This window comes from Castanea sativa, chromosome 1 (genome assembly GCF_040712315.1).
Source record: "Castanea sativa cultivar Marrone di Chiusa Pesio chromosome 1, ASM4071231v1".
In the NCBI taxonomy this organism is placed as follows: Eukaryota; Viridiplantae; Streptophyta; class Magnoliopsida; order Fagales; family Fagaceae; genus Castanea; species Castanea sativa.
The window spans coordinates 71,157,290-71,170,866 of record NC_134013.1 but is presented as its reverse complement, the minus strand read 5'-3'; positions in this window follow the sequence as shown (position 1 = coordinate 71,170,866).

Sequence of the window (13,577 nt, the reverse complement as noted above, 5' to 3'; positions counted from 1 at the left end):
AAAGCAATGTAAGTAAAGAAAGTAAGGGGCAATGGAGAATCCATGAGCCCCAAGGATGAAGTAAGAAGCACTTGAGTTAAGGAAGCCCTAGGAGTTAGTAAAAGCCCATGGGAAGCATAGAATTGGAAAAGGGCTAAGGATGCCCAAAGAAAGGTCGGCGGGATGAGGGAGCCCACAAGTAGTAAAGGGCCCAATGAGTTTATTGGGCCTTCAGAAAAAGAATGAATAAAAAAGCCCGGAGAGACCAAGCAGACTTGGGTCAAGCAAACCTCACGGCAGACATAGTAGAATGATGCGGTAGGAAACAAATAACAAGGGCTAGAAGCATAAGAACAGCCCACAAACGGGCAAGGCCTAGCCCCTAAGAGAAGCAAACCATAAATGCAAAGTCAAGAAAGTAGCCCATGCCATTAGAAGTCAAAGGTTAACGACAGACAAGGCAAATTGACTTTCAGACCGTGGTAGACACATGAGCATCAGGCAGAACTTGGACGAGCATGGAGGTAAAGCACGCGCAAGGCCCAGGCACCACCAACCTGTACCCAAAAAATACAGGAAATGGTGAGGTCATGGGTCAGAGGTAAGAGGGTATGGTTTGGCAGTGGAGAGGGGAAAAAAACCCATTTTTGCGTTTCTTGCTCAAGCTCTTTTGGAGGCAATGTCCTGCTGGGATGACATACCACTCAAAAGAGGTAAAGCTGTGTTGGAACCACTAGGTGCATGCCATGAGGAATGGAGAGAAGGAGAGTACTTACACCGTGGCGGGTAAGAATGCCACGACAAGCAAGAAAACAAAAAAGTCTTCTTTGTCTGGTGAGGTGGAGTGGCACGGCCAGTGCAGGTAAGTGGCGCTTGCTAGGTGACTGACCAGTTAGTAATGGTTGGCAAGGACACCCACACTAGACAAAAACGGTTAAGGGCTAAAATGGTAAAAGCCAAGAACGGCTGGCACTATATAAGGAGCCTTTGCTGTGTATGGCGGGAGGACGGTAACCTCTAGGATATAATCACTAGAATCACAAAAAAAGATAAACAGTGAGAGTAAAACTAAGAAGGAAAGGGAGAAAAAATCTGGGAGAAATAGAAAGGGAGAGTAAGAAAAACGAAAAGAAAGAAAGGAAAGAATTAAGGAGTGGAGGGAAGGGTAAAAATAAAAAGAAAACATAGAGAACTGAGTGGTAGGCATGCACCAAATGGGTCAATCTCCCTCTCCCTCTTCAACCCATGCTCTTTGGTAACGGAAAAAGATCTTGCAAAATACAAGTCATTTAGGCCCGCCCCTTCAAAGCAGCTAATTTCCCCTTTCATAAGAGATTAGCCGCATTAAAGAGAGGGTTCCCCTTCTTGACTTAGACTTGGCAGTAACTTAATGCGGCAGATTGATATTTATTTCTTTTAATAAGCTTGCTGTTGTTTATTCAGTACTTGTTATTTTGTTGTCGTTTTGTAAAATGGGCGCTCCTTATCGAAGCCCACTGTTCATTTTATCTGAATCCTAATGGAATTTCCATTACAGTCCTTATTATATCTGTCTGCCGTAGTTAATATAGTAGCTTTGCTTGCCATGGACATGTAATCAAAGCTTGGCCAACAAGGGGCATTGTTTGCGCATAAGCAAGACCAAGAAGGTTTGTTCTTGGACCGGTCTCAACTCCTTGATCTAGAAATCTTTGGCCCCAGTGTTGCAGTAGGCGGCCCAGCCCAATACTTGCAAAAAAGGCCCACACAACAGTGTAAAAGAGTTTGTGTAATAAAAACTACTTAGTAACTTTTGTTTGATCTTACTTGTGGATCTTTTGTTAATCAAATTGGAAGACTTTTGTTAATTGATCAATGGAGTTTCAAATAGTGTTAAATAATGTTATTTCATCTTCTTCATGTTTTTGTCCATTATTTAAGCAAATAACATTGTGATTGTGCTAATGACCATCTTACCATATTGTTATTTCATCTCTCTCTCTCTCTCTCGACTTAACATATGCTTTCTAAGTAAATTATAGTTGTTTTAATCATATTATCTTTATATCTATTAAAAGCCAAATCTGAGAGAAAATTCAATTAGATTGATCCCAAATTAGATTTTAATTATGGATTAATTTTGTGTCATGGGTCCACTAAAGTTTTTTAATCTCTGTGCCAAGTGACATAATGAGTTAAAAATAGTAAGAGTTTAATAATAATGAAATATTAATATAAAAAATAAAAAAACCAATCAAATATCTATTAAAAAAATCACCACACTTTCTATCTTATTAAACATTAGAATAAAAATGATCGTAAGTAGTATTAAACTCAGGCAAAAATTTTAATATCAATCTAATTATTTTATTTTTTTCTATTAATTTAATCAATTATGTATATTTTTATGATTAAAAACATATGTTTATTTTAAATGTATTAATGTGTATGCATGGGTTACATGTTAGTGATAGATATATATAGCTTAAGTTAAGAGAAAATCCAATCAGACTTCTAAATTAGATTTCAATTGAGCTCTAATTTTGTGACATGTGCTGAATCAATTTCTTAATTTTGGTGAAGATATTTAATACCAACTAGTATGTAACCCGTGCTTATGCACGTGAATGGTCAATTGTAGTGATGCTATTGGTCAATTCAAATTTTTTTTTAATCAAACGAAGAATACCATTAGATAAAAAAGAAGAAGAGAATATTGAATTTTATTATTTAAGTGATGCTATTGGTTAATATATATATATATGTGTGTGTGTGTGTGTGTGTGTGTGTGTGTGGTTTATTATACGGAGGATAGCATTAGATAAAAAAAAAAGAATAAAAGAAGAGAATATTGCATTTTATTATTTAAAATATACAAAGGGACATTATTATATATTTTATTGTTTGACAAACTTAAAAAAAAAAAAAAAAAAACTATTCACCAACTTAACCATTTCAAGGTCGATGGAGCATCTCTTGCACGAAATCACAAATTCTTCATAATCATAAGGTTTAAGGTTCATCACAATTCCAATGTCCCATTCCACTTTTTTTGGCAAATTTGAAAGTTTGGACTTTGATACATGATAGTTCCAGTAGCAAGTAGTCGAAGTGGTGATTGGCATTTTAGAAGTATATGCTTCCTATGTTCATCATTCAACACTTCCAAAAGCTTACCTATACCTTTAGGGTTTGATTTAGAAAGTAAAATGACTACATGAATATATGTAGCAATCAAATCACCACATGAAACAACTTCTACAATCAATTTTTTGCCTTCAATGATTTCTTGATTCAAGAAGTATTTGTATGTTCCCATTATGAGTAGTGCATGTTGATTTTTTGCTTCATAACATGAAAATATCAAATTTTTTGTATAATCATCTAGTAGGACTGGATGACTAAAATACAGAGCCTGGGACCAAAATTAAAAATAAAAATAAAAATAAAATGGACACTCGGCTCATAATTAAACTACAATTGGAAAGTAATTTGAATAATATTCTTCCAACTAATATTTATATTAGTTTTGTTGATAAGATTCATTGAGAAAAAAGAAGGCAATTAGCATTGTGTTTGCAGGAGAGAGAGAGAGAGAGAGAGAGTTGGCATTAGCCCAAACCACAAGGTAGGTTAGTGAAATTTCCCCTTAAAAAAAATAAAAGAAAAATGGCATACATCTTATATAATTTATTGAGTCCTGCATTTTCTCGAGGAATAATAGTCTCTAAAGTCGTAGACTACTCATAGATGTAGAAGTTAGATGTCGAGGAATAGTAGTCTTCAAAGTTATAGACTCATAGATGCACAAGTTAGATAAAAGATAGTTGATCAAGCTAACACTAAATAATAATTACGTACGTACCTAAATGTCTAATAGTGTATTGCTAAAGTTATTGTAAGCGAATAAAACATTATATAATTTGTAAAAAGTAATTGTTATGAGCTTTGCTTCCTTCTATTCTATCATCCAGTAAGCTAAAATATCATGCCCTTTACCATCCGTAAAAAAGACATGTCATGTAGATATAAAAGAGTAATACCAAGGAGGTGGCAAATTGGAATTTGTGTAGTTAAGAATATTTAACTGAATGAGATAGTCATTCGGTTTTTGTGTTAGTATTGTAATAGTCATTGGGCAAAAAAAAAAAAGGAAAAAAAAATACTCTTAGTGTAAAATTATATGATTAGATATATAATTATATTTTTTTATGATTTATTTATATTAGATTCCTCATCTTTAGCATTGAAAATTACTCACTTGGAACAAAAATTTTAAAACTTAAATGAGGCACGTGGTGCAAAATTAGGCTTTAATTTAAATTATATTTGGATTCTAATTGTAACGATTTTGCAAGATGGAATTTAAGATAAAATTGAACAATATGACAATGAACCTTAAAATAGCAAAATGTTTAGCCAATTTATTTTTTAAGATATCTATGAATGTTTTGCTAGTGTAACTTTCACAGAATTTGTAAGAAGATTTAAACAATTCTTTGTTTCTTCTTCTTCTTTGATCGCAAATTCGGATTACTATTTCAAAAATTATTAGCGACTAAATGGAAAATTCAATTAAACAAAAATTTAAACATTAGGATTCCATTTCCTAATATGACCTCAATGATCTTCCACGCAACCTTACTCCCTTATCTTGAATAATGTACCTCATCCCTTGTGCCAGCTTCAAAGTTCTGAACATCAAACTTATATATTACATATGTGCCACAAAAACACAATTAATTAATACTAAAATATTACATATGAACTATTGGCACAATGACTTATGAAAAAAAAATGCCACCAAAACACAATCAATTAGTACTTTTTATGGGCAGTACCGTTTGCTTATGATAAGAACTTTGAGAGAATCACCAAGGGAGCTCTTGATGGTCCTTAGTCCGCATCACCCTGTTTAGCAATATTGCATAACTTAGAGATCTTTTGTTTGCTGTAATTTCAGTTGGCTCAAAAGAAAAGCAAATGAGTTAGCTCATGCATTGTCAACCCTTATTCCTTAAACCATCTAATGATGTAGCACGTAGTTCTTTAGCTATAGTCAACATTTGTAGAAAATGTTAGAGAAAGTGAGGAACACCAAATTAGAATGTGACATAAAAATATTTTCATAAGATTTTATAAAGGTGCTATTTATCTCGCATACAAACTCACTTACAAATTTTAGGAGTTGCATATAACAGCATGTGCAAGAGAAAGTAAGTTGAACCACAATGGTTCCACCAGAGCAAAGGTAGCAACAATAAAAACAGAGACAAACTTTGATCAAATTATAGATTGATACAGTATACAAGTTATAGTCGCATTCATGCATATATTGAAAGGGTAATTGAGCCCATACAATTAATTGGTTCTTAAGTAAATAAAACTTTAGAGACATTTGGCGTCAAACTTAAGTAAAAAATGTTCAAAAGTAGAACAACTATAAGCCAAAGTAGAGTAATATGAAACTAAATTGGCAGCCATGAAGCTACTAAGAGAGAGGTGTTTGCCATAAAGGGGACTAATTAACAGGTATAAGAATTCACAAGGTTGACATTGGATATTCTTCCCATGTACTAAATATTGTTTTCAATAAAATCTACAAGAGGTAGAGAAGGAGGCCTACTATTCTAAGGATGTCACACCAAATGGGTTGAAATCCATCTTCATGCAAGATTGATATTTGCAAGAGAAGTCAATCATCATTCAAGGACCGGAGGATTCCAAAAAATGTTAATATTGACTCAATGTAAGCACACACACACACAAACCCATCACTCTATCAATTAAGGGAATCAAAACTAAATGGAAAAATTACATAGAAAGATGAACCTTGATGAGGATGTTTATCCAAAAGATCCATCCACGCTTTTGAATCTTCAATCTCTATTGGTGATTGAAATTTTCATAGCTTAAAAATTAAAAAAAAAAAAAAAAAAAAAAAACCCCTCAGTGTTGTAGTTTTATGATGGGTCATTTTGTAACATGATGGGCATCTATGTGATGAAAAAACCTCTGAAGTTGTATGGCTGGTAAAAAAAATTCTCTCCAATCTCTTTTTTTAGATTACATAATAAGGGTAATGAGAGAGAGAGAGAGAGAGAGAGAGAGAGAGATGGGTTTGTGCGTGTTTTTATACATGCTTCACAGTTGTATTATCACGAAGCAAGTCCAATGGATTTAGATTGGTAGTACCGATTCCCAAAGCATGAGGGTTTAATGTGTTATTAATTTCATCTCATTGGCTTCTACACTTGACAGAAAAATTAAAAATAATTAGATTGTACACTTGTATAGTAAAATTGGACTCCAATTTTGGATTCTAATTGAACAATTGAATTATAGTGCGGTCCCCACATAGATCCAGATACATGACACAAAATTGAAACTTTAATTTGGAATTCTAATTTGAGTTTCTCTCTGCTTCACTTATTATTATATATGTAGATATAGATTTAAAAAAATCTAGAACTTTGTTATATTAAATGGAACACCACATTTAAGGAGAATTATTTCTTTTTTTAATATAAGAATTCTATAGCAATTTCTTAATATTGGGAATAATATTTACTACTCATTACAATAATCGAGGAGCTTTTTAATTTTAAATTAAAAGTATTCTTACAAGGTTTTTTTTTAAGAGTTAACAAAATATGATAGTATTGACAATCAATAGTATTTAACTTATGTAGTAACTAAATTATTAAATTAAGAAAAGTTGTCTATCTAATTATATATTTTTAAATGTAGTCATGCATATATATAGAGTTACAAGCTAATTAATTATAATAATGTGATATTGATGTACTGGAACATGTTAGAATTATGTGGTAAATTTAATCATTCAATCGCATAATTCTAACATTTTCCCTTACATGTGGGCTCAAATGCACTTCTCATACGTGAGACCTAACACGTGAGTTTTTAATGGTATCAAAATAAGAGATCCAAAGTTTGGCCCGTGCTCTATACAAAGGAAATGAACATTCAAGATGTGATGGTCAAAAGCCTAAATTCAAGACTGATGGTTTTGTTAAATGCAAAGGAGAGAAGTTTGCTGAAAATGAGGATATTCTGGACATCATCAAAACATATGTAATGTTTTTCATTGTATTTCTTTCCATTCTAACTAGAATATGTAATAAAGCTGCACAAAATCTAGTAGCAGCCATTGCAAAGTAGATGTAGGCTCCTTCACATGGATTGGGGAATGACTTGATATTCCTCTACCCATTGTAAAGTCATATATATTTATCATAAATAAATAGCTATCCCTTTGGATTTAAAAAAAAATTATAATAAAGTGGTCATATTTAATTATTAAGGTGTTATACATTAAGTTTTTCAATTAAATTGAAATACATGACTGGTGATTGCATTAGCCAATGAAACATATATAAACTTAGTTATCTTTTCTTAGTAAAACTTATAAATTAATACTATTACATGTTTGAAATTAATTGAGGAATCTAACACATTGCACTTAATGAACTATATCTAAGTTTTAAGTAATAAGTATAAATATAAATTAGTATTGGTATTATCTATTTCACTCTTTGACATTACATATAAAGAAAAGGTTCGCCCCCCCCGCCCCCCCTTAATTATTAAACACTTTTGCAAGCGGTTATTTGATTGGATATTCATTTTTCTTTTAACTTATTAGATTATTTAACTATATACTGATTTTTAAAGTTATTTTTTATAAAAATTATGTAAGTTTACTATGGGTGAAAATGGTCCAATCCAGTTGGTGTTTTGCATTTTTTTAAGATTAGACCGGTCACTTAAAACCCAGGACCAAACCTAATAGGACGGGTCACCAATCTTAGTCAGTCTTGGTCAGTCTAGTTTGGATTTCAATCTTGGGCTTCCAATTTTTGGGCTTTTGCCAAATAATTATGTATACAATACCATTTTACAATACACCCTGCATCCAAACTTTTATTTTACCATATTAAACATTAACATAATATAAAAAAATAAATAGAATATAAAAATATTTCTCACTTCTCTCTCTAATCTCTATTTCTCTTACTCTCTCAACCACCCACCACGACCACCGTCAAGCTTCTCAATCACACCACCCACCTCCACCGAGCAAAATCCATAGCAAAATCCAGCCTCATTGAGTATATGGTGGCGCAATATATATATATTTTTTATAAAACTATGCATTACATAACAACTCTTTTTTTTTTTTGGTGATGAATATAACACAATTCTGTGGAAAAATAAAAGCTATATATCAACTAAAAAATAACTCATGTTGTCATAAATCATGTATCAATACCACATAGTCCAGTTGTAATCATTTATAAAAGTCCTATCATTTACAAAATTCCTATGTATGTCATATTCGAAAAAAAACAAAAAACAAAAAACAAAAACAAAAATTGTTTAACATAATAACTCAAATAAGCTCTTAAGAAATCAATTATACAAAACAAAAGAAAAAATCAATGCATACCTGCTTCAAGCTTTTAAAACTCCTCAACATCTTCCATTGCATTTTAAATGCTTATTGGAGTAGAAGAAGAATGGAGCCAATTATTTTTTTTATTTTTTATTTTTTGCAATAATGAGGCCCTAAATGAAGTAGGTGGAAAGCTGCAAAAGGCAAAACACTTTTACTTTTGAGAGATGGTTTCGAATCCACGAAGGTTCTAAAGAATTTTGAGAACTCTATCTCACGGTTAAGGCCGAGAGATTTCTTGTATTTACTTATATAGATAAAATGTTACAGGGTGGGATCTGTATAACATAATTGATGTAAATGTAATAAGATATATATTTGGAAAGAATAAAGAAAATATGGAGGAGATCACGCCTATCCTTGCTGGACATTTTTGAATTTATTTGAAATTCTACCACTATTACTTAGCTGCTGATATCTTGTTGTTCTGTTGAAACCAAGGGAGGAAACTATAAAGGAGATCACGCTATCCTTGCTGGTCTGTTGAAACTAAAGGTGCCAGTTGTGGTCTTGGATCATTATTGTTATCACTCCCCCTCAAACTAGGCCATGGGTCAAGATAAAGGCCAAGTTTGGTCCGTAATGCCATGCATAGAAGCTTGGACAGCGACTTTGTGAAAATGTCAATGAGCTGATTGGTAGAAGATACAAAGCGTGTTTCAAGAGAGCCAAGAGCAACCTTTTCATGAACATAGTGATAGTCCAATTCAATATGTTTGGTACGACCATGAAAAACTAAATTGACTGTCATGTGCAAGGCACTTAAGTTATCATAGTGCAAAATTGGAGGGCAAGGAAGAGGTATGACAAGGTCTCACAAGAGAAATGAAAGCCATGTGAGTTCACCTGCAGTAGATGCCATGAGCGGCACTGTGCTTCAGCACTGGACCTAGCAAATTTTGATTGTTTCTTAGCACTCCAAAATATACAGTTACCACCAAGGAAAGTGCAAAATCCAGTTGTAGAGCGATGACTAGTAAGGCAACTTACCCAATTTGCAACAAAAAATGCACAAAGACCAAGGGTGATAAAGGCTAAAATACGCATACCAAGGTGAGTAGTACCATAAACATAGCTCAAGATACGTTCAATAAGCTTGTAATGGGCCAAGGTAGGAGCATGCACGAATTGACATACCAAGTTAACACTATAGGAGATGTCAGGCCTTGTGAAGGTGAGATACTGAAGACCACCAACAATGCTCCTATAATGAGTAGGATCAGGGTACAATTCATTATAGTTTGGAAAATGTCGACCTTTGGATGGCATAGGTGTGGAGATTGGTTTACATGAACTCATTGAGGCACACTTTAAGAGATCTAGTGCATAGTGGTGTTGAGAGAGAAAGAGGCATGTGGGGAGTCGATGGACTTCAATACCAAGAAAATGATGAAGAAAGCCAAGGTCTTTAATGGAGAACTCATGTGCTAATTGAGAGATAAGCCATGTGATTCAAGACGAACCATCACTAGTAACCACCATTTCATCCATGTAAAGAAGTAAAATAAGGATACCACCTTAGGAGTGACAAATGAACAAGCTTAAGTCGACTGTGCTGCAGTACAACCCAAGAACAAGAAGAAATTCACTAAGTCTATCAAACTAAGCTCTAGGAGCTTGTTTAAGACCATATAAAGCACAACTTAGTTGGTAGACATGCGTTGGAAGTTTTGGATCAACATATCTAGGTGGTTGTTGCATATACATAGGTTGAGAGAGATACCCATGAAGAAATGCATTCTTGACATCAAGTTGACATATTTCCCAGCCTTTCACATCAGCAATTGTAAGAGCAAGTCGAATACTTGCAGGTTTGACAACTGGAGAGAAGGTTTCTAAAAAATTGACACCATTTACTTGGTTGAATCCCTTGGCTACTAAACGAGCCTTGAGACGTTTATGAGAGCCATCATGATTAAGCTTAGCTTTGTAAACCCACTTGCAGCCCACCACATTCATATCAGGTCGATAAGGAACAAGAGTCCATGTGTGGTTGGTTGCAAGAGTAGTAAGTTCCTCATCTATGGTAGTGGCCCCACTAGGATGGTGTTTTGCAGTTGTGATGGATCGTGGTTCTTGTGGGATGTCAAGTGAAGTCTTTGCAACATGAAAACCATGATATTTTGGATTAGGCCGAGTGATTCCAACCTTTGACTGACCATAGTATGGTTTTTTTATGCAATAGCGGTAGGTGACGAAGCAGAAAGAGGGGAAACATCTTGAGAAGTGGGCTCCATAATAACATCTGATGGGTTAAAGACTTGAGCAACATTAGATAAGCTTGGAGAAGAGTTAGCCCTAGATAAGAAAGGTGCGGTAGATGACTCAAGTGTGGGCTCCATGGTGGAATTTGAAATTGAAGTTCTTGAGAGAGCTGGCGGTGCTAGTGTAGACAAGATGGTAATGTAGATCTATTGGCAGGAGAATTGCTATCTGAAAATGCATTAGGGGTATTTAGCTCCCAATATGAAAAGGTGCATATCTCCCCCTCAATTGAATCTTTGTCACAGAGTTTAGTGGGCTCATTATAAGGCAAGACTGCTTCATTAAACACAACATGTTGAGAGATATACACATGTCCAATTGGTGGATATAGACATTTATAGACTTTATGCTTTGTGTTGTAACCAATAAAAACACAAGGAAGAGATTTTGGTTGCAATTTGTTAGTCCAATAATCACCAAGATAAGGAAAACATTTGGAACCCAACACACTGAAAGTAGAGTAATGATCATGATGCTTTCCATAAAGTCGAAAGAATGGAGATTGCATTCCAAGGTGTTGAGATGGCAACTGATTAATTAGAAAAATAGCTGTTGAAAAGCAATCTACCCAAAATCGAGGTGGAAGCCGGACATGAAACATCATGGTTAGGCCCAATTCTGTGATATTACGATGCTTTCACTTAGCTTTCCCATTTTGTTCTGGTGTTTTGGGACAAACAGATTGATGGTGGATGCCTAAGTTGATTAAACTCTGTCTAAACTCATTAGATGCAAATTCTCCTCCTTCATCATTTTGGAAAGCACAAATTTTAGTATCAAACTAACATTTTACATATTTGTAAAATTGTTCAAAAGAAGCAAATAAATCTGACTTCTTGCGTAGAGGAAAAATCCATGTGAAGTGTGTATAATCATCAACAAAGATTGCATAAAAACGAAAATATTCCCTTGATTTGACTGGGGTTGGTCCCCATAAATCATTATGAATTTTGAAAAATAGAATCTTTATTTTATTTTCAATAGACAAAAAATGCAGCCGACAAGATTTTCCCATCTAACAACTAGTGCAAACTTTGAAAGACTTGGACTTTGAATCAAAAGAATTAAAATTGCTTGAATGTAAATGATCTATAACTTGTTGGTGAGGATGGCCAAGATGGTGATGCCAACAATCATTACTAGCCCATCGAAATCTGTAAGTGAAAAATGCCTTTGGACCTCCATCAATAGCAAATGGTCCACTTCTATCAAGAGCATACAGTCCATCTCATTTACACCATTTCACTACTATTTGGTTGGTTTCATGTTCTTTATCACAAAACCAAGACCATCAAATTCAAAAGTGAAAGGAAAATCAATTGTAAGCTTGCTAACAAAGAGTAGATTTTTCATTATATCAGGGACCAACAAAACATCATTTAATTTGACAGAAGAAACACTAGTACCAATAGTTACTTGACCAATATGAGTAATGGGCAAAGTTTGTCCATTTCCAACCATTACACCATCAGATCCATGATAGGGAGTTAAAGAATAAAGATTACCTGGATTGTCTGTGATATGACCTGTTGCTCCAATACTTGGGAACCATTTAGAATCCTGACTATCAACAATCTTTATTGCTACAAGTGCTTTTAGGATATATTTGGAGAGAATGAATAGTTGAATCGATTAAAGCACTTAAGAGATGTATGATTCCGTTTGTTACAGATCTGACAGATAGGAACCTCATCCTTACTACCAACTGGCTGGTTACTGGACTGTGAGGTATTAAAAGTCTTTGGAGTAGTTTGATGACCTTGAGCAAAGCCACATCCTTTGGAATTGAATGATATTTGCCGTCCAGTATTTTTTCTATTCATGTTGCTGCACTGGCCATAGAACATTTGAGGAGCTGGTTATGCATCAAGGTTATCCTTGTATGAGAGGTGAGAGTCCTCTTTTATCCTCGTATGAGAGGTGAGAGTTCTGTACACTTTTGATACTACTCTGATACCATAAACTACCCAGACTACTATCTTTGGTCTAAAGAATGCACCTAGTGAGTTTCAAAATATAGTGAATGATATATTTACACCCTTTACAGAATTTTAAATTGTCTATATAGATGATGTTTTAATCTTTTCTAAATCAATTAATGACCATTGGAAAAATTTAGATATATTTGTCAAAATAATTAAACACAATGGATTAGTTGTCTCAGCCACTAAGATAAATTTGTTTCAAGATAAAATCTGATTTTTAGGACATAATATTTATAAGGGAACCCCACAGAATTACAGCACTATTAAAAAAGAAATTTTATCTATTATATTATGTATTTCAAAATTCCAAAATGATCTTTTTTAATCAAAAGTTTTTAATCAGAGTTGATTGTAAAAGTGCTAAAGAAGTTCTACAAAAAGATGTTCAAAATCTTGTTTCTAAACAAAGTTTTGCTAGATGGCAAGCCATTTTAAGTGTTTTTAACTTTGACATTGAATATATTAAAGGAGAATCTAATTCAATCCCTGATTTTTTAACCCATGAATTCTTACAGGGAAGATGAGTTCCCCTTTAGAAAATAGCAACTCCCCAAAACCCAGAACCAGACAATCCTATGCTGCTCCTCCTATTCCCCCTAGCAGATTTCTTACTTCCCCTTCCTTCACTTCACCCACTACTTCTTCAACCAGACCCCAAGTGATATGCAGCCCAAACCCTTTCAGCCCACTTTCCCCACGTCCTAATCCAACAACTAAACAGTTATATGCCATGCCTTCAAGCTCAACTCCTCCCTAAAAACACCATTTAATATAGCAGCAGCCTCTTTTCCCCCTTTAGCCTCTCCCTCCAGTCAACCAAAATACAAATCCTCATCCTCTACTTCTTAGGAAGCCCTAGCACCAAAAGAAGACCACAATATTGAACTCCCAAA